The sequence below is a fragment of the Ornithorhynchus anatinus genome, chromosome X5 (assembly GCF_004115215.2).
Source record: "Ornithorhynchus anatinus isolate Pmale09 chromosome X5, mOrnAna1.pri.v4, whole genome shotgun sequence".
Classification (NCBI taxonomy): Eukaryota; Metazoa; Chordata; class Mammalia; order Monotremata; family Ornithorhynchidae; genus Ornithorhynchus; species Ornithorhynchus anatinus.
In genome coordinates, this window is record NC_041753.1 from 42,579,423 (window position 1) to 42,601,633 (window position 22,211).

Consider the following 22,211-nt stretch of genomic DNA (forward strand, 5'->3'; position numbering starts at 1 on the left):
AATTTGAATTTCACCTCTTTTCCTTCCCTCAACATGCCCTTAGTGAAGGTGTTAAATTAGCAGTCTCAAGGTGGGCAGCAGGAGGGGGGAAGAGGAGAGCCAAGACTCTAACTGGATAGTCAGCCTCTGAATAATTGGGCTTTGATCATATTAACTTTACACAAAGTGACAAGTGTCATATGGAGTCAAATAGGAACTTTTTCCTTCTGTGTAAGATATTTGCTAAGAAAATAATTGAATGACCATTCCTTGCTCACTTCTACGAATATGATATTCCTATGGGTGATTTCAGTTGCGGATATCCCAATAATCTAATAATGTACACCCACAATAATTAGAAAAAATGCCCTGTGAATCCTTAGAGATATGAAATACATAAATAATGAATATCTGGGAATGGTGTTGCAGGCATGTGAACACAAGCAGGTTTGCATACATATATGCAAAACAGGTAGACAAAGCATGTTTTTCAGCTTTGGATTGCTTGCTGCATATTACACATGGTATATCAATTAGGGATGGATATGCTTTAAAAATCTCATTTCCAACTAGTTGGGAAACCTGAAACACACAAAGAACCTTTCTGCTTTTTGTGGTCAAACACTTAGACCTTGGGGGTTGGTGGGGGGTGGGGGTGGGGAGGGTGGTGTGTGTGTGTGTGTGTGTGTGTGTGTGTGTGTTGGGTGGGGAAGGAATCCCACAACAAACCTATCCCAGAGAAGCTAGTTTCTTGAAATATTTAGTTTTGGAAATATTTTCTTTACCAAATTCTCTAACCAAACTGACTCTGACTCATGCTGGTAAAATCATATGCAAATTAAAATTACTGAATGGAATGACCTAAAATCCTCATTACTTCATTATTTTTCTTTAACCAAATAGTTAACCACTGTTTCATAGTTAGCTTTGTGTTGTAGTTTGGGGCTGCTGGTCCTAGACCTGTATTCATTCTTATAACCATTTACTGAAGTGCCCTTAATAAAACAAAACATTGTTCAGCACAGAGGACTATTTTGGGGGGAGGGGCAGAGGTTTGGAGGGGGGAAAAGGGCAGTAGTCTGTAGGGGGAATTAGTGTGGGAAAGCACATTGGGAGTGAGACTAATAAGATAAAGCATTATAGGAAAAAGTTGCTATCACTTCTTTAACAGCCAACCAATAGCTACATAGGCACCAGAATCATTTCCCTTACAGCAGTGAGTTTTGGCAGAGGACTCAGAGGTCACAGGGCAATGGAAGGTGTTTTCTCTGGTATAAAATGGAGCACTGACTTTTGTGATGCATGTGCATAGGCTGCTTATGGTGGTGGGGGCGAGGAGCCTGCCCTTGTTACACCACCACCACTTTTACTGTTCACTGCTCAAAAATACAAAATACTGGATTTTTTCTTCCCCTCCCATGAACTAAACTTTCTCCATCTTTCAACTTTATCATTATTAAAACTTTTTCCAGTATCAAAGAAAAATAAATAGGATTCAGGTAGTCAAATTGAAGAGATCTACTCTGTAGTCTTGAGCAGAACCTCTTACATTGGTATCTGAGCTGGCTATACTTTATGCTCTCATTTTTTCCCCTTCAGGTATATAAATTAAATCTGTCTGTAAGGGAATGAGCAGCAGCATTGCTGGTTACCGGCTCTGTGGACACAATATATTAGGTGAAATGAAAGAAGAAGCAAGAGAGAGGGTGTCAGGGCTGTCTGGAGCATCATTCCAAGTGGTATGGATTTAACAATGCTTAATTTAAAAAACACCAGCTGAAGCAGGAGAAAGCTGTTAACATCAATATGCTTTATGGCAGGAAAGAGTGAACTAAACGTTCAAAGTTTATCTCCTTGGGGAGACTGTGTTACAGTTTTCACTCAAGAGCCACCTGTCTCTTCCTTGAAGCTGAACCTCTTTTTTTGCCATCAGATCTGCAGAAATTGGTATGAGGAGGGCAAGAGGATCTACTGGGAGGAGGAGGGCAAGAGGAACTACAGGAAAGAGCCAGATGAGATCGGAGTCATGAGGCCTTGACTTTCTCCCCAACCCATTACTGACAGCGTGAGATGTTGGGTTAGTTGCTAAATTTTAAAAGCTCAGGTTCCTCCATTTTCAAATTGGGGCTTATACTGCCTGATCCATATATGTCTCCCTGAGCTGTTGGGAAGGCAAATGATTCTATCCCATTAAAATACCTTGCCGAAAGCTTGTTAATTTAAAAATACCCTTTAGAAAGTTCGAATTGTAGAAAGACAGAATGGTAGAAAAAGCATTATTTAAAGGAGAGTTTGACACTATATTTAGTTAGCTAGTTTTTCCTTTATTTAAATGCATTGGTGGTTCCTCATTTAGAGAAGCATCGTGGCTTAGTGGAAAGAGCATGGGCTTGGGAGTCAGAGGATGTGGGTTCTAATCCCAGTTCTGCCACTTGTCTGTTGTGTGACCTTGGGTAAGCCACTTCACTTCTCTGTTCCTCAGTTACCTCATCTGTAAAATGGGGATTTAAGACTGAGAGTCCCATGTGGGACAACCTAATTAGTTTGTATCTACCCCAGAGCTTAGAACAATGCTTGGCACATAGTAAGTGCTTAACAAATACCATAATTATTATCATTACTATTAAGTAGAGATGTCTTGAAGGCAAGAGGAGAGGTGAAACTGCAGAGAGGGAGCGAGATCAGGGCTGCAGTTGTAGATTTGGGAATCATATGCTTAGAGAAGGTAGTTGTAGTTGTGTGAGCGAAGGAGTTCTCCAAAGGAGTGGGTGTGAATGGAGAATAGAAGGGGACCCAGAACTGAACCTTGAGGGACACCCACAGTTAGGGGGTGGGAGGCAGAGGAGAAGCCCGCTAAAGAGACTGAGAATGAGCAGCCAGAGAAATAAAAGGAGAACAGGAGAAGATAGTGTCAGTGAAGACTGTAAACCCGATGTGGGCAGAGATTGTCTCTATTGCTGAATTGTACTTTCCAAGCACTTAGTACAGTGCTCTGCACACAGTAAGTGTTCAATAAATACGATTGAATGAATGAATGAAGTTGAGGTTGGATAATGTTTCCAGGAGAAGGGGGTTGTCGACAGTGTCGAAGGTAGCTGAGAGGAGGAGGAGGATTAGGATAGAGTAGAGGCCGTTGGATTTAGCAAGAAGGAGATCATATATGACCTTCGAGAGAGTGGTTTTTCTGGAGTGAAGGAGACATAAATCAGATCGCAGGACATCAAGGAGAAAATTAGAGGAGAGGAACTTGAAACATTGGGTGTAGACAACTTGCTCAAGGAGTTTGGAGACAAATGGTAGGAGGGAGATGGGGCCATAACTGGAGAGGGCTGTGGAGTTAAGGGAGGGTTTTTTCAGATAAGGGAGACATGGGCATGTTTGAAAGCAGTGGGGAAGAAGCCATTGGAGAGCAAACAGTTGAAGATGGCGGTTAGGGAGGGAAGAAAGGAGGGGGCAAGTGTTTTTCCTATATCATACCTCTGCTAATTGGTGGATTGTGTTATACCCAATCTTGGGAATAAAAGTGATAGAAGAGTAAACTGGAATGTAAAATGGAGAAAGACGACCAAATAAAAGAAAAGTGGATTTTCTTTCGGTACTCCCTAAAGCACTCAGTACAATACTCTACACAGAGAAGACACTCAGTAAATACCACTAACTGAAGAGAGATTTGCCACAGAAAGGGCTAGGAATGATTAACCCATAGCTTGACTTTCTTTTATTGGATTTCATTCAATCGTACTTATTGAGTACATAATGTGTGCAGAGCACTGTACTAAGTTCTTATTTATGACCCAATGTTTTCATTTTAAGTAGTAGTAGTAATAGGATTTATTGGGTGGCCATTTGATGAAATTTACTATAGTAAGCAATAGGGAAGTACAAAATAAAGAAGTGACATAGAACCTGCTCACAAGGAGCATACATGTTAATGGAGGAGACAAAGACAGGGAAAATTATTTAGATGTTATATTTTCCACATGGTGGCAGGGCAGAGTAGCCTTCACAGAAAAAATAACTAAACTAGATCACTAATCCAGGGCCCGTAGGGCACGTGAATCTCTCTAGGGCACAACCCCTCCCCCTTACCCCCCTCCCATACACCAAAGTGTCTTCTTTCCCTACATCAGACAGAGGGAAGGGAGAGGTGCAGCTCAGAAGACTCCATGAGTTGGATACCCACCTTGGAATTTATAATCAGATTGACAATGTAACAAAACTTATAAAAGGCTAAAAATGATTAGGTCATTAAGTTTCTACAAAGAGAGATGAAATAACTTTCAAGAACAGAAAAATAATGCATGGGACTTTCCTGATGAAAAATATATCCATAAAGTGTAGATCAAAAGAAGGGATAAAAATAAAGTCATAGGGATACTGGAGGCATTTTAAGAATATTACACTTCCCCAAAGAAGCGAACACATATATGGGTTTTCCCAGCCAAGGAAACTAGTAGCTAAGGGAATAGTCAGTCGTATTTATTGAGCGCTTAGTGCATGAACAGCACTGTACTAATCACTTGGGAGAGTATAATACAAAGATAAACAGACACATTCCCTGCCCACAGTGAGGCACTGGAGAATCTGGCTGAGGCACAGCCCAAGAGCAAAAGTCTTTGAAAATCAGTTTGTTTGGGAATGGGAACCCCAGAGATTTGAAACAGCATGGCCTACTGGATGAAGCACAAGTCTGGGAGCCAGAGAATCTGGGTTCTAATCTCAGCTCCACCATTCACCTGCTAGTAACCTTGGGGAAGTCATTTCATTTCTCTGTGCCTCAGTTTCTTCAATTTCAAAATGGGGATTCAGTATTTGTTCTTCATCTTACTTAGACTGTGAGCCTCATGTGGGATGGGGACTGTATCTGGTCTGATTAACTTACATCTACCCCAGCGCTTAGAACAGTCCTTGACACACAGTAAGCACTTAACAAATACCATTAAAGACAACAAAGTAAAGGCTCTGATTTTTATGTAAAGGTGTTTCAGGACATTAAACACCAATCAGGAATTGTGAGAAAATGGGGAAGCAGCAGTAAATGGAATAAATAAGACTTTTTTAAAAAGCTGCAGTTTCATAAACCACCACTGTTTCTCCATCCAAACTGCTCCTCTGCTGGTCCAAGCACTTATCATACCCTGCTTAGACTACTACATCAGCCTCCTCACTGACCTCCCTGCCTCTCCCCACTCCAGTCCACATTTCACTCTGCTGCCTGGCTCATTTTTCTGAAAAATGTTTAATCCATGTTTACTCCACAAGAATCTCCAGTGGTTGCCTATCCATCTCCTCAGCAAACAAAAGCACTCCATCACCTTCACCCCTCCCTCCTTAACTCACTGATTTTCTATTACAACCCAGTCTGCTCACTTTGCTTCTCTAATGCCAACATACTCACTCTACGTTGATCTCATCTATTTCACCGCCGGCCCCTCGCCCACATCCTGCCTCTGGCCTGGAACTCCCTCCCCCTTCATCACTCTCCACATCTTCAAAACCTTATTAAAATCACATCTCCTCCAAGAGGCCTTCCCCAGCTAAGCCCTGTTTTTCTTTCTCCCTCTCCCTTTTTCATCTCCCTGGCACTTGGATTTGTACTCTTTAAGCATTGAATATTTACCCCACCCTCAGCCCCATGGCACTTAATTAATTTAGTTTAACAATGTCTGTCTGCCCTCCTAGATTAAAAGATCCTTGGGGAAAGGGAACATGTCTACCACTTCTGTTGCACTGTACTCTCCAAAGTGCTTAGTACAGTGCTCTGTACACAGTAAATGTTCAAAATATACTGATCGATTAATAAGCAACCATACAAGATAACGGTAATATTCAACAGAATGTAAGAACTTGGTACACTCTTAATAAGTGCACAATAAATACCACTGATTAATTCAAATACATTAAACTGACAATTAACTTCTGTAAATGCTATCAACTCTTTCAGGAGATTGTAGCCTAAAACAATCCTATATCATATATTAAAATTTGACCCATTTTTTCCTATGTCAGCATATTACTCAGCAGTGGGCAGCTGAGCTTTACATGGTGGCAGAGCACTGGAACTAGGAATCAAAAAGATGACTGGGGATAAAAGAGAAGAAAAAATAAAGTGTGACAAACTGCTGTTCCTTGGAGTATATTTTGCTTTCTTAAGTGGCACTAGACATAGCCATTTAAAAAAAAACACACCTTTCAATCATGTGACAGGTGACTAGCCTTGCATCACCATTTGAGACTATATAGGATGAGGCTATGTAGATATTATTTGCACATCATTTACACAGTCAGCCTTAATCTCTCTGAGTGATCATTAGTAGTACACTGAGGGGCAGTAATCAGGCACTGACTAAGCTAGCTGTTGTGCTAGAGTTCTGAGAGCAGGTCACCGAAAGCAGGTTAGGTGGATTTATAAACCCTACCTATACAAGGAACAAATGACCATCTTCCATCTTTTGGCATAGATATCATGGGTATCAAAAACAAAACAAAAGGCATGGCTCTGGCCCTTGAAATAGCGTGAAGAAAGGACATAAGAGAGCTGGAAAAAAATATCTAATGACCAATCTAAAATATGGTAAGAAATGGCAGTCTGAGCATTTTTTTCCGGCCACGGTTTTCAGGCTTCCTAGAAAAGTTAGGGTTTTCTTTCAAATGTATTCCCAGGTCTACACACCAGGCACACAGGTGGAGCTTCAACTCAAAATTAATGATTTTTCAGACCATCACACGTAGATGGATCATTAAACATAAATTGATGGGCAAGTACAATGACAAGGGGGAAACAGTAGCTTCTACCCGAGGAGAGGCGGAAAAGGTTAGGAGTGTCCAATCTATAAAGACAGAGGCATAGCGAGGACATGATTGGAATTTACAAAATTGTACTGACTGTACAAGGAGAAAATGGAATTGTTCACCAAATCCCACAACGCCAGAACTAGAGGGCACCTATTGAAGCTTGAAGGTTGTAGGTTCAAAACAAAGAAAAGGAAACACTTATTCACACAGTAGGTAGTAAACCTTTGGACTTTGTTACCACAGAAAGTTTTGAAAGCAGAAAATAGCAAAAGATTCAATTAGGGTTTGAATCCATTAGTCCATAATGGAATACTAGAGAGAAAAGTTAGAAAACTTGCTGGTGGGAAAGGCTAAGATTGTTAGATTTATAAACAAGAGGACCACAATGAGTCATTAAAGACAAAAGTTGGAAATATTGAAAGGTGCATCCCTAAACAAAAGGATGCACATAAAAATGGCAACTACTACACTGTCCCTCAAAAAAAACCCCAAGATTTCTGCACACTGTCAGTGGCAGAGTACTGGATTTAATGGTCACTTGCCTAACCCATTTTGCTAGACTAAGTACATAAAAAGTGTGGGGGGTTGTGGGTTGAAGCAATTTAATTATCTAGGCAACCAGCAGTAAGGTAACATGAGCTTAATCCTTGTCCGGCATGTATATTTACTTTAGATAAGGCTGCATTGCTGAGGTTTGCCTTTAACTGACTTGTTTCATGCTTCTTCCTTGTTTAATTTTGTACTGTATCTCTGTTGGCTTGCCAATTATCAGTAGAGGAAAGCAATCAACTAGTCATTTGGACATACACTTCAGTTTAAACAAATAGACCTAAACTGGAGTCCTGATGTTGACATAAAGATTAAGCTCATGCTAATTAACCTCACTTTCCATTTCTTGTTTTGGATTTCATTTTAAACCCTTTCTAATCAATCCTGTGGCTATGCTGCTTGGTGGAGTGGGGAGAACCATGTGTTAAGTTATTACTCCCTCTTTCCAAGCAACTGCACAACCATTGCTTGGCATAAGCCTCATCAATCAATGGTATTTATTGAATGCGTACTGTGTGTAGAGCACTGTACTAAGCACTTGGGAGAGTATAATAAAACTGAGTTGGTAGACACATTCCCTGCCCACAAGCTCATAGTCTAAAAGGGGAGACAGATATTAGTATGAATAAATTACAAATATGTACCTAAGTGCTGTGAATAGAGGTGAATAATGGGAGCAAATCAAGATGACGCAGAAGGGAGTGGGAAAAGAGGAAATTAGGGCTTAATCAGGAAAGGCCTCTTGGAGAAGATGTGCCTTCAATAAGGTTTTCAAGGTGGAGAGAGTAATTGTCAGATATGAAGAGGGAGGACGTTCCAGGCGAGAGGAAGGACGTGGGTGAGAAGTCAGCAGGAGAGATGGATGAGATCGAGGCACAGTGAGTAGGTTGCCATTAGAGGAGCAAATTGTGTGGGCTGGGTTATAATAGGAGAGCAGTGAAGTAAGGTAAGCGGGGGCAGGGCGATTGAGTGTTTAAAACTGATGGTCAGAAGTTTCTGTTTGATACAGAGTTGGATGGGTAACCACTAGAAGTTCTTGAGGAGTGCGGAAACATGACACATCATCAGAGGGAAGAGGCGGTGAGGTTTGTCTCCCCTTCACTTTCAGGTTGGGGTAGAACAGCACCCTTCAGTCAATCAATCATATTTATTGAGCGCTTACTGTGTGCAGAACACTGTAATAATAATAATGGTATTTGTTAAGCACTTATTATGTGCCAGACACCGTACCCAGCGCAGGGGTGGATACAGGCCAATTGGGTTGGACACAGTCCCTGTCCAATGAGGGGCTCACAGTCTCAATCCCCATATAATTGAGGCCCAGAGAAGTGAAGTGACTTGCCCAAGGTCACACGGCAGACAAGTGGCACTGGACTGAGCTCTTGGGAGAGTACAATATAACAATGCAACAGAGTTGGGAGACACTTCCTTGCCCACGACTTTCTGAGCCTATGGCCTAAAGAGAACTCATTAGGCATTAGACTATTTCTCCTCATGAGAGAAGTCCCCCCAAAATGAATGGAGTGAGCTAAATGTAAACAAGTATCCAAAACCTAGCACTTGAAAGAAGCAATACAAGAGCAAAAAAGTAATTTTTATATTCTCGACCTCACTCTTATGTTTCCTATTCACTTTGTACTTGGCTGTCCTAGGAATCTGTTTTGGAGTGGTAAACAGACTGAAATTTCTACAAATACTGCATTAATTCTTCCCAGTAATGTGGTAAGGATATGAGTTAGAAATTATTTAAATCCTAAATGAGGGTGGGGAATAGAATTGTAATGTTCTAATTTATTTTGAAAACCATTTGTAAGGCTGCTTTATCCACTCTGGAAATCATAGTCATAATCCATAATCCTCCTAGCTATTTTTGGAACCATTTGGGTGTTCCTAGAGCTCAGTGATCAGCATAAAGGAGCTGACTGTATGACTGTATAATTCCAGGACCTTCAGTGGTGCTTTCAGGTCTGTGCACCTCATGAGCTTTCTAGAGGATCAGAATCACATTCTGCCATCGACTTCATTATTGCATCTTTGAGCACGGCACATAGAAGGGGTTGCCCCAAAATTGGGCCGAGCACATTACCCTGTCTTATTTCATTGGTGATGGGGAAAGGATCAGACAAGGACCCTCCAACTCTGACACAGCTAGCCATTTCACTGTGGCTCAATATTAGGACCTCTGGAATTTTTTCAGAGTAGCCACACTATTTTTGGAGTTATTTACATCTGCTGATAGTGGGAGGTCTAAAGGCACCATCTAAAGGTCTTTATGTTGGTTCTGGATCTTCTATCACATCAGGAGCTCCATGTCCTGCAAGCTCAGGGCAGCAAGACCTAGTGGTTAGAGCACGGGCCTGAGAGTCAGAAGGACCTGGGTTCTAATCCCAGCTCCACCACTTGTCTGCTCTGTGACCTTGGGTAACTCACTTAACTTCTCTGTCTCTCAGTTACCCCATCCGTAAAATGAGGATTAAGACTGTGAGCCCCAGGTGGGACAGGGACTTCCCAGGGCTTCGTACAGTGCCTGGAACATAGTAAGCACTTAACAAATACCACAATTATCATTATTGTTAGGAACAGAGAGTGAGAAGGGGTTGGGAAGGGACTGAGAACCACATGGTTCAGAGCCCCTTCAATATTTGTACCTCTGGGGTCCTTGGAGGGGGCTCCATGCTCCAACCAGCTTCCCCCCATGTCCCAATCCACTGTATATCAGAAGTCTGCCCACAGAATGCAAGGGAGATTGTGGCAGCTTGTAACTAAGAACTGTAGCCTGGAGTGGTGATGAGTCAGGGTCTATTTATTACTTCTCTTAACCACCTCAACTTGATTTGTTGACTTTATTACTTAGAGTTGTTCATAACTCACTGTTGTTGTTCTTTGTAGCTATTTACCCCCCAATTACACTGTGATCCCCACGTGGGAGAGGGACTGTGTCCGATCTAATTATCCTGTGTTTACCCCAGTGCTCAACAATAAATAGTAAGCACTTACTAAATACCAGAACTAATTTATTGGTTGTGCAACAAAATTCCTGCCTCCCATGCTCTGCTGAGGTCAAAACCTCACTGAATTAAATGACTGATAATATTATAATGTAGTACTGGAGAGTTCCATCAGAGGTCTCTGCCTCATTTTTGAAGGGACCATTTTTAGGGAAGAACTTCCATGGAGAAAAGATAAGAGCCTATGACAGGAAGCTGATGCTACTGACAATCCATAAATGTGAAATCTGCATGACCTCCAAAAATCTGGGAGCAGAAATATCTGTGCTTCAGCTTTCCCTTTTTTCCCCTATTAAATCAGACTACTACACAGACATTGCAAAAATGGCTATAAATCTGCACAACCGTCTGTTTCACTTTTGAAAGTTTTGGAGTCTCTCCAACATTAAAACCTGGATCCACTTTTACCACTAAAAAGCAGAATCCCTCTAGGTTAAAGTTGAAGGAGTTGAAATTGAAAAGAAGCAAGTAAGTAGGAGTTTCATTGTCCACCTAGAAAAGACCTCAAAAATCTTTACAAGCTTTAAAAAAATGGGGTTGTTCTTCAAATTCCCATTGTGCTTGCCTTTGTAATGTAATATCTTCGAGATTTTTGCCAAGGGCAGGGTGTGGTACCTTTGCGGCTTAACTGATCATGAAATATCATGCTTAAGACTTGAGTCAGAAGATCAAAACAGTGTAATTCTGCATCAATAATGCCAACCATTTTTATCCTGATTGGGACCGAATTAGATTCTCTCCATCCTTGTGTCTAGCTATGACTCAGGGGGGATTCTAGGCAATCGATTGAATGTTATATATACTAATGTCCTTCTTTCAGCCTGCCACTTTTGTCCCTATGTTTTTTTCTTTGTCTCCAGGCCTTTGCAGAATGTAAATTTTTGGTACATCTTTTCTTGGTTACCTAGGATAGAAGAGTCAAAGCATTCTTAGGGATCATTTGCAAGAATAGTCTGTAGGCAAGTCAGTAGGGAAGCACTTTCTTCAGAAGGAACAACACAGTGAACTTTTCTTCCAGTAGCCTTGTCTCATCTAAGTGGTGCTTCACTATAAAATGTCTGCCTTGCTTTCCTTTTCACCAGGTGAATTTTGTTTACATTCAGGTATAATATATTTAAGGAGTACATCTTGACTTTCCACCTACACATAATTTAAGATGGGGTGGTTTTTTAAACTCACATTTTATGTTAGCTTTCATATTTCATATTTTGGTAACTACTCCTTTCCAGGATATGTCAATAACACATATGGCTACATAAATATTTGACATCACAGCTACCCGTTGGCATTTATAGCAGTGTTAGAATAAGTAACTTAATTTAGAATATTGGACTGCAGTATCAGTCCAAAAACTATCATCCAAATTAAGACTGAATTGAGGGATGTACATTGGAAGGCAAAGAATGACACCCACACAAAGGAAAAGCAAGAAGCCACCAGGGGTTCCAGCTACCCAAGAAAACTACAGATTCACTAAAGGAGGGGGGAGAAAAGAAATCTACAAGGAAAAAAATACAATGTGTTTGAAAACAGTAAAACCTTCAAGATATTACATTTCAAAATATACTTGGATCTCCCTGACAGCAATGGAGATATTGACAACTCTTCACACAAGTGGACTAAATTAACATTTGTTGACTATGGCCAAAAATAGCATTGATTAAAAATCTTTTTGGCAGCAAAATATTAAAAACTTGATGCAATTAAAAATTCTAATTCAATTTGAATTGTTTAGGATTCTATGGATTGGAATGATAATGTCTGAGAATGGAAATTGTTGAAATTTATAAAACCCTGAAGGATGTGGACGGGGAAATGTGGGATTTTTTTAAATCAAATTTTAGAACCAGACAATTGTCACCTTTAAAGATGGTATCTTAAAAACAAAAGGAAACCCCTATTTCCAGAGGACAGAGAAAGCACTCAGAACTTAATGATAGTAATAATAATAATGCCACCTTTTACCTCAAGAAGTGGTAACAGTTCCAAACAGGGAGTTTGTGCAGGCCAAAAATATCAGTTCAGAGGAGTTTGGAAAACATGTTATGAGAAAAAAAGTTAGGGATGAAGAGGGAAAGGTTAGAGATATTAGGTCATCTATCCTTCAACTTAGGATGAATGTCAAAGACGGCAGTCATCGCACAGTTCCTTTTAGCATCCTGAGGCCATCCAGAAGCCATCCCCAGACAACCCTTCACATGTTCAAAGGTTTTCATTGACAACACATGACTTAAAGTTGTCACCAAGTTCTGCTGCCTAGGCAATACTCTAGGTTCATGTGGGCCAAGAAGGTAGAATAAACAAAATAAAGGCATAGGGAAGCATATTCTTGAACAATGCAATATATCAGTGGTCTCTTGGGAAACCACTGAAGTCGACAGACTAACTCGAGGAGCAGCCATTGGGAGAATGCTTAAGCAAAGGTTTCAAAAACATCAGAACACACCCATTAGTGCAGCAGGGATATATCTTTACTTGCGCGTCATGGGGCATAGTTTGACGGTCATAGATAGAGAAGTCTTTTCAGCCCAATTCATATGCATGTGTATGATTTTTCCATACGTAGCATTCTTTTAAAAAATGAAAGACAGCAAGAAATCTGTATGCTGGTACAAGGTTGAAGAGAGAGGAAGACTCTTGCTGGGAGAAAACCTTACACTGTAGTTAAATTGCTGTTACTTTCCTCCATTAAATATTTGTTTGAAAAATCCATGCTTGTCTTTCTTTTAAAATGGATGATTCAGTGTTTTTTTCCATTATTCACCATAACAATTTTTTTAAGCAGCAAAACTTCAAATACATTGCCAGTACTCTCACAGTCCAAAGCAGTTCTAAAATAACAAACCAACAAATGAACTCAGGATTTAAGTGATAGGGGCCAATTTTTGCTGTGGTCTATATACACATCTTCTAAGGAAGAAAGCAAGAGATGAATGTTTATGTGGCAACACTGGGAAAAACGACTGAAGAAGTTGACGAGAAGAGGAAGAACCTGCAAAGTGAAAGACAACAGGGTCGATTTCTGTCAGAGAGTGATTAAGGTATTGGGGTGGGGGCTTTGGTAGCAGAGTGCCTTTGAAACCTGGCAAGGATTTTCTGTTCAGAACTAATTGTAAGATTAAAACTATTCGTACAGTGCACTTATTTGTTTTTAACCTTCCCATGGCAGTTATATAGGTTCAGGCAGACTTCTGCAAAATGTTCAGCTTGACCACTAAATTACGCTTCATGCTTAGCACAATACGCAAGAGACACATGCATTGGGGAAGGCACCCTAGGGAGGGGGGGTAGCCCAAAGTGTGAAATTGGCCCTATGTGGAGAATGAGGGAAAAGAAGGGAGAGTGAGGCTGAAGGGGATGGGGACGAGGAAGAGAAAAATAAGCCCATGCAAGTGAAATTTTAAAATAAAGCATGCTCTAAGTGACCCCATTCAGGTAATAGACTTCTAATTATTATATCACCAAAGAAAATCATCCATTACAAAATAACTGACCCGTGTTAACATAGAAAGCAAACAGCCCCAGAATACCTAAAAGAGCAAGGTAATCCTCCCTCATTGTGCTTAGTTCTGACCTGACCCTCATTTGAATAATGTGCCTGTTTTTTTCCTTCAAAACATGAGCGGTAAGAAAATTCTGAAGTGGGCTCATAAGAGACTCACGAAAATAATGAAAAGATCAGATAATAGGGCTCATGAGGAAAAGTTAAAAGGAATTGTGATTATTCTGCCTGAAGAAGAGGTGTCCGAGGGATGACTTAATAATGGAATTCAAATCTATGAAAGGTTATTGTTCAGAAGATGGCAACCAGCTGCTCTCCATATGAACAAGAGGAAATGGGGCTTCAACTGCAACAGGAGAGTATTAGGATAGCTGGAAGGAAGAAGTTCCCAACAGTGATGGTGGTGAAATTTTGGAAAGGATAGTGGGAAATTGTTGAATCTCCTCCTTCAGGTGGAGGGTGGGGGTAGGGGGAGCAGGGAGGGGGAAATCTATCAAAATCATCTGGCTGGGGTGGTTTCTAGAAAGTTCTACTTGAAGCTGTGGGATGGGCTAGCTAGAAGTGATGACCTCTCAGTTCTAGGATCATCTAAGCCATTATGATGACTTTGAGACATGAAATATCTAGGACATCTGAGACGATGCTGATGTGAGATGATCAGGGATTCAGAGATGGCTTAAGGAAAATTATATTTAAGTGCAAAATATATTTATGAAATTATAAAGGAGTACCTAAAACCAGAGGGTAAGTAGCACTACTTCTGAAACAATACTGGCTTCCAATAGTGCATAATACATGAGAATAAGTGGAAAAGGTATTTGGTGCAATATCTAAAACATATGGGGTTTGTTTGTGTTTCTAGCAAATGTTTGAGAAAAGTGAACAACTTGTACTTGTACACAATCGTGACCATGAATGCACTATTATACTTCAACAAAAATGTATTTACAAGCTAGCAGTAAAATACTGGAAGAAATCAAAATGTTAATAACTAGGAGACTATCAGATTCCATATCAAATTTCTCAGATCTAAAGCTTGCTTTGCAAAAATAGTAATTTCCACTTGATGGATTAAACAGTTTTCAATATGGTATAAATTTCTCAGATCCACAGGAAGCTATTCAATAAAACTCATAATCAGTAGAGCCAATAGATAATATTATCCTCTTGAGCTGTGCAAAAAGTTCTCACCATCAGCAAAACAAGTGAAAAGGTGAAGCACTTTAATAGCCTTAGTTTAAAGATTTGAGGGAAAATAGAAGGCAAGGGTTTACATTTTATATATCATCTTTGCTTCAAAAGGATGGAAATGCTTTATCTTGAACTCATTAGTCCTTACAATATCAATAAGATGTATAAAAGAGATTCACGAGGGAATGTGAAAAGAAAATTAACACCAAATCACTGGTGGAGCTGGGTTAAAAATTTAGGCCTCTTCATTTCCTCTCTAGTGATTAAGGAGCCCATCAGATCTTATGTCAAGCAGGTTATGAAATGTCAGAAGACAATCTGAAGGAAATGAGAAAATGCAGTCACAGGAGTTACTGAGAAGTTTGCAACAAGTCCTGATTCCTTACTTTTTTCAGGCTTGTAAAGACTTGAATGCAATGATAATAATAATAATAATAATGATAATAAAAACAAAAAACTTGGATGTAGTAAACTGGAAACACCTGGAAGCAAAAATGTGCTATTTTATTTCTGGAGGCTAAGGAAACAAATGTATTTGCACAAGGACTGCTTGACTCATACATGTTACCTAATTTTCATGCAAACTTTAATTACTTGTCTGAAAGTTGCCCAAATAATTCCACTCTATCACCTGAAATTGAATTTACACAAGGAGTTGATTATAGCCCGGTGACTATGCATGCTCTCATATTTAAGATGTAAAGATCGAACTAGAAGCAAAATTCACACAACCTTCTGGTTAGATGATGAGAGGACTAAAGAGGAAGACTGGATTAACTTTATCAGAGGCTCTTTCACTAGATCTTCTGTGTTAACAGGTATTGCACAAAAATTCTTCAATTCACTGAATAGGAATCTTCCCATCAACATCACCTGCCCATAGTCATTACCCAATAAATACTGTTGTGTTTCAAGAAACGCTCATAGGCGCACCACTCTTTCATAGGCAGGGACTGTCTCTCTTTATTGCTGAATTGTACTTTCCAAGCGCTTAGTACAGTGCTCTGAACACAGTAAGCGCTCAATAAATACGATTGAATGAATCAATGAATTTCCTTTAGGAAGGGTGGAATTTCATTAAGACACTTGGAATATTTACTCTCTCTGCACCTGAGGTTGGAAGTGACAGACTTTCAATTCCCCTTCCTAAAAGTCACAATAGGGACAGTTTTTCTTTCAGCAGATTTAGGACTGGTCTGTCCAGTGGCCTTCTCTATATCCTTCATGAGTTGGCTAGCTGTGGGCATTCAGGAAGCCAATGCCAAGTACCTTTTGCCAAGCTGTAGCTCAAAGTTATCGTCCTCCTTAAATGGCTCATCAGCAACATCATAAAAGAACAAAATACTCATGACAATTCCTAACTGGGTATTCAAAGACTCCTACAGGGTAGTTTTTTTTCTTTTTAAAAATCTTTTACTTAATGGTTTTTCTTCTCAATTTGGGGGTTTGATCATTATTTGAGGAATTATGTAGCCTTTTTTGTTGCTTTGTTTAGGGGAAAGGAAGGGATAGAAACAATTTTAAAATTTTTTTGGAATCTGAGATCTGCTTCTATTATATCTTGAAACTTTTAATTCAAATTCATGCCTCCGCTAAGTTGCTTACATCCTTCAAAAGCACGGATACATGTAGGTAGATCTTCCATCTCTTTTACAATGAAGCCGTGGTTCCTCCGCACATTAAGAGTCAGCTGTCACAGTATATCTAAGGGGTGTGCATGTATGAAAAGGAGGCAAATGAAAAGAGATATGCTCCTATTTAGGAGAGAAAATGGCCCTGCTTCACTCAAGAATAAACAAAAATCAATTTCTGAGAACCCAGAAAAAGAGTCATGTGAGGACATATCATCAGCACATTCTGGCCAACCCCCAAGCACGTATCATTACCTGAATTTATAATCAGGGAAAGTTTTGTTTTGAATCAGGTGAACTGAACAGGCCAATTCCTGCCTAGGAGATCCTCTGGAAAAATCACAGAACTTTTCTTTTTCTGTAGGGTTTTTTTTTTTTAATAGTGAGTCCTTTGTGGTATACTTTTTTTCCCCCTGCAGGTTTGGCACTCGTTTCCCCCATTCTTTCAACGAGTAATGACACCACAGGCACGAAGCCAACCCTACCAGCACTTTACACTTTCCTCTTTCCACAAAATGAAAAGAACTAAACTAAACACACTGCAGTACTCCGCTTTAAGGAGAGGAACCAATTTCCAATCTGACACTGCTCTGTAGTCAAGTTCTGGCAGACTACAGCCTAATTTTTTATTTTTCCACTGAGTCCTTGCGTTAATTTATAGTGCACGCCACCTTTCATTGTTATATACTACATAAAATATTCGTGTCAGGGTAAAGTCATCTGAATATCTGTTTAGATTTTTATTTCTCACAGAAAACAGGATTCTAAAAGCATTTTCGTGTCACTGCTCCAAACTAATCTAAAAAATATGTAAACAATCAGCAAAGTATTTGCCTAGCTCAGAAGATATTGCAATTGTCTCACTTATCATAAAAAAGGTGTTCAGAAGAGTTTCTGCACATCCTTTCACTGAAATTTTTAACATTATCCAGGTGAAAACACATGTGTGTATGTACATAGATCCATCAATGAGTGCATGCACACACACATTTCTGTGAATAGGTTTAGCAGAATCGATTTCCCGGCCACAGCTTTTTCTTTTAATAGAAGCACACCTTATGAAGCAGCAGTTTTTGAGTTTTAATTTTACTTTTAAAAATTTAACTCAATTGGGTAAGTCATTGATCACCTCTAAATTGTTTTGTGAACTGATACCTGCTTAGTTCATTTTCATATTTTAAAGGAAGAAAAATGGAGTAAAAGAAGATTTCTGATCATCTAATCAACATGACTTTATGCACAGATATATAAAAATCTAGTTGTTCAATAAAATGAGTTCATCTAAGTTTAGAGGAAATGAATGCTAGGTTATAGATTATTGCTCACTCTTGATAATCCATGTTCATGAGGGAGAAGGGTAATATATGGAGGACTAGAAGCCACAAATAGTCAAGATTCATCTGCCTCTCACACCAAACTTTTTAGTAGAGACTCTAACAAATACATATAGAGGAGCATATCAACTTGCACTTTACCGTCCCTTTGTTTTCTTGGTACACACTCTGGTAGATGTGCTAACAAACAATGAAAGAAAATTTATGTGCTTGAATGATCCAATAACCAGATAATTAACCCATGATTGATGACTGTACTGAGAGTAGATTGCCAATAAGATTTCTTGGACTCTGTTCCCTGCTCTACTAATTCAATGGATGACTTTGGGTTATAATTTATTTCTCCTCATCCATAAAATGGAGATGACAGAATTTTGAAACCCTAGAATGAAAGGCAAGTTCAAAGGAACAGTAATAACAGTCAGAGCTTCCGTTAAGGGATGCTGGGTAGCATCAAATTGTACTTTCCAAATGTTTAGTACAGTGCTCTGCACACAGTAAGCGCTCAATAAATACAACTGAATGAATTTGTAAGATACTGAGTGTAATAAGTATATAGCAGGGTGACATTAGTGTATGCTGTGATGTTAGCTTTAAAAGTTTTGTTGGTTCACTTCTTGTGCTAATAAAAGAGAATGCCCAAAGGAACATTCACTACCCACCATTTGCATTTATGCTCCAACTAAAAACTGTTTAGTAACTGTGTCAGGGTGGTCTGATGGACACCAAAGTCTTCTTTACAATTATATGCAATTTTTAGCATCACCACCCACATACTCAAATTGAGAAGTTGGCCTCAGTGTGGCTTTCAGGCAGTGGAAAACCTAACAGCAATGATCTACTCCTACCTCAGAAAACATCAGCTTGTGATCACCAGTACTGTCTTCCACCTTCCAAATAAAAGGAAGGCATCCTAGATATACCAGTGATATCACTCATTACACCATAGTGTGACAGAAGGTACATATTTTTATGTTTGTTTCCCCATTAAAGTGCAAATTCCCTTTGGGCAGGGAATGCATCTTGTGTTATTGGTGCATTTTTGCAAGTGTTTTGAACAATGCATTGAACCCAGTAGATACTGAATGAATGTCATTCATATTATTATAATGGAGTTGGCCCCTCTTCACATAGGCTTTATTTTTTTAAAAAAGCACATCAAAAATGGACTTCCACTCCACGAAAAAGGCCAAGGTCAGGGCTCTTGGAGAACAAAACCCACTATCCCACTATTACAACAGTAGAGCCTGGGCTTCAGAGTCAGAGGTCATGGGTTCGACTCCTGGCTCTGCCACTTGTCAGCTGAGTGACTGGGCAAGTCACTTAACTTCTCTGTGCCTCAGTTACCTCATCTGTAAAATGGGTATTAACGGTGAGCCTCACATGGGACAACCTGATTACCCTGTATCTACCCCAGCGCTTAGAACAGTGCTCTGCACATAGTAAGCGCTTAACAAATACCAACATTATTATTAAACAAAGAATCTCATCTACAAGTAAAAAAAGGGAACCAAAAAAATAGTTTTTTTTCTCCATAATACTGTCCGCTATTCAGAGTGTGAATATCTGATGCCACTGATACTGATTTTATGAAAATGTTTGAAATTGGAGAAGCATCTGTAGCTAAAGAAGCCATATGCCAGTAGCATCCTGCAGCCCATTATCTTTCTGAGGAGAAGTTTACCGAAAGCTACGTCGTGACATGCAAATCAAATTAAGGAGTATGTATGCCAATTGGTGGGCTACCAAGGTTAAAGAGATTCAGTGTTATTCATTCATTCATTCAATCATATTTATTGAGCGCTTACTATGTGCAGAGCACTGTACTAAGCGTTTGGAAGGTACAATTTGGCAACAGAGACAATCCCTGCCCAACAACGGGCTTATGGAGACTGCTATCACAGGAAGGACTTTTATACATCACCAAAACAGATATGACCTAGTCCCATACACGCTACCTCAGGACGCTGAAGATTAGACTGTAAACCCGTCAAAGGGCAGGGACTGTCTCTATCTGTTGCCGACTTGTACATTCCAAGCACTTAGTACAGTGCTCTGCACATAGTAAGCGCTCAATAAATACTATTGAATGAATGACCATGGCTCCACCCTTGTCACAGACAAAGAGGGAATTCTGAAGAGAGAGCAACTACACAACAGCAATGTCTTGTACATATCTACTATCGAAGATGAGGTTCTACAAAGCATACATAAACTGGCAGTATGCAAAGATACGTCACTTCATTCTGACTTGCGGAGAAATCGCTAGGTTATTAGAGATTTGAAAAATGACATAGCATTTGGATGTAATCGCAAAATTGCCTAGATCTACAAATATGGAGAGGATACATGGCATAAGCTTTTGCACACTCTCGTACTCCAATAAATGGAGAAAGGAAGCTATGTCCCAGGATGTTAAAGATGCCATCAGCAGCACATCCTCATCTTCAAGCAGGGAACGTGTCTGTTGTGTTGTATTCTCCCAAGCGCTAAGTACAGTGCTCTGTACACAGTAGGTGCTTAATAAATACGATTGATTGATTCAAGAACAAAAGTAAAAAAAGACTCCATTAGCTATGTCTGTGTCCACCAAGAGGCTGCCCCCTGACCTTCCATGACAGGCAGCCTGGTCATGGGCCTTCTGGGCCAAGGACCTCAGTGGAAGTCAGTCACATATGGGCTCAGATTTGCCTGGTGGATGCTGGGCCTGAGTACCACGAGATCAGGCCGAAACTAAGACCGGTCCCTCCAGAGGGCCTTGTAGGGGTTCCTTCACACCAACTGCCAGAAAGGTGCCTGCACAAAGGGGGCTGGTGCCCTGGGGCTCAGGGTCACCCCGGCCAGTGCCCTGGAAACTTTAGTCTTTGAGAATCAGGCCTAAGTGAGTGGGGCCAGGGGAACTTGTCTCCCCTGACTCGGGATGGGCCCTGGGTGTCCCCTGATCAGGGGTAAGGGTCTCCAGCTGACCCAACCAACAACAGGAGGCTGCCCTCACCAGGAGCCTTGTGATGTGCTTTGGAGCTCAGAAAGTGGAAAACGGGCCAGCTGGAGAAAACATGGCTTGCCGCTGTCCCAGCCACCACTGCTGCACCCGGTGGATCTGTTTACATTTGCTGAAGCTTTATTAAAATCCATATAAAAGCAGTTAAAAGAGCACAGCATGCCTCTAAATTCCCACCTGCCCTCCCACTGCTGACTATGGCTACGGGCCATAAGCCCCAGCCTCCACTGCCGTCTCTTTCTCCCCGTCGCCCTCAACTCCTCATAACCCCCTCACACTCGACTCAAAAGTCATAGGGCCCAGCCACCACATCGCCATCGCTGCGCCTGTCTCCCCACTCGCTGACTGACTCCCTGAGCCCCATTTGCCGTCACATCCGCATGGCTGTTGGGTCTCAACTCCTCAGGAGGAGGTGAAAGCAGTGAACTCGGAGAGCTGGCTGGCTGTCTATCTGAGGTAGGTCATTGGAAGCCCAGCCCTGCCTCTTTCCCCACCCTGCCCCCTCTTCAAAAACCCTGCCAAACCAGAGCTTAACCACCCCAGAGAAGTGCTGGGCCAGTAACACAATGTCGCGTGTAATCCGATTATCTTGGAGGAATTTGCCAGAGAGCAGGATTTCTATCCGTAAAGACACACTTCCTCCAGGGGCCCTGAGTTGGGGTGGACAAAACCAGGAGTGGGGGGTGGAAAAGAGGATACGTTTTAATTATTCAGTGAGGCATGGTCTCAAACAATGCATGATGACAGCTGAAAGTTGGGAGATAACTGCTAAGAAAGTTGCAGCTCTTGAGCAGAAGCATCTTGAGGATGATGAAGCAAAGAGAAAACACTGGAAATTGATCCAGGTTCTACAATGTGAACATCAGCAAAATACAGGACTGTGTTCATGGCCTTTGTATATACATAGACTTTGGTGCATAAGCACAGTGAGAGGGAGTTTTGGTCAGGTATTGACTTATCAGATGAATGATAACAACTGTGGCATTCGTTAAGCACTTACTATGTGCCAGGCACTGTACTGAGCACTGGGGTAGATACAAGGTAATTGGATTGGACATAGTCCCTGTTCCACATAGGGCTCACAGTCTTAATCCTCATTTTCCAGATGAGGTAACTGAAGCACAGGGAAGTTAAAGAGACTTGCTCCAGGTCGCACAGCAGACAAGTGGCAGAGCTTGGAGTAGATCTCAGCAACTTCTGACTCCCAGGCCCATGCTCTAT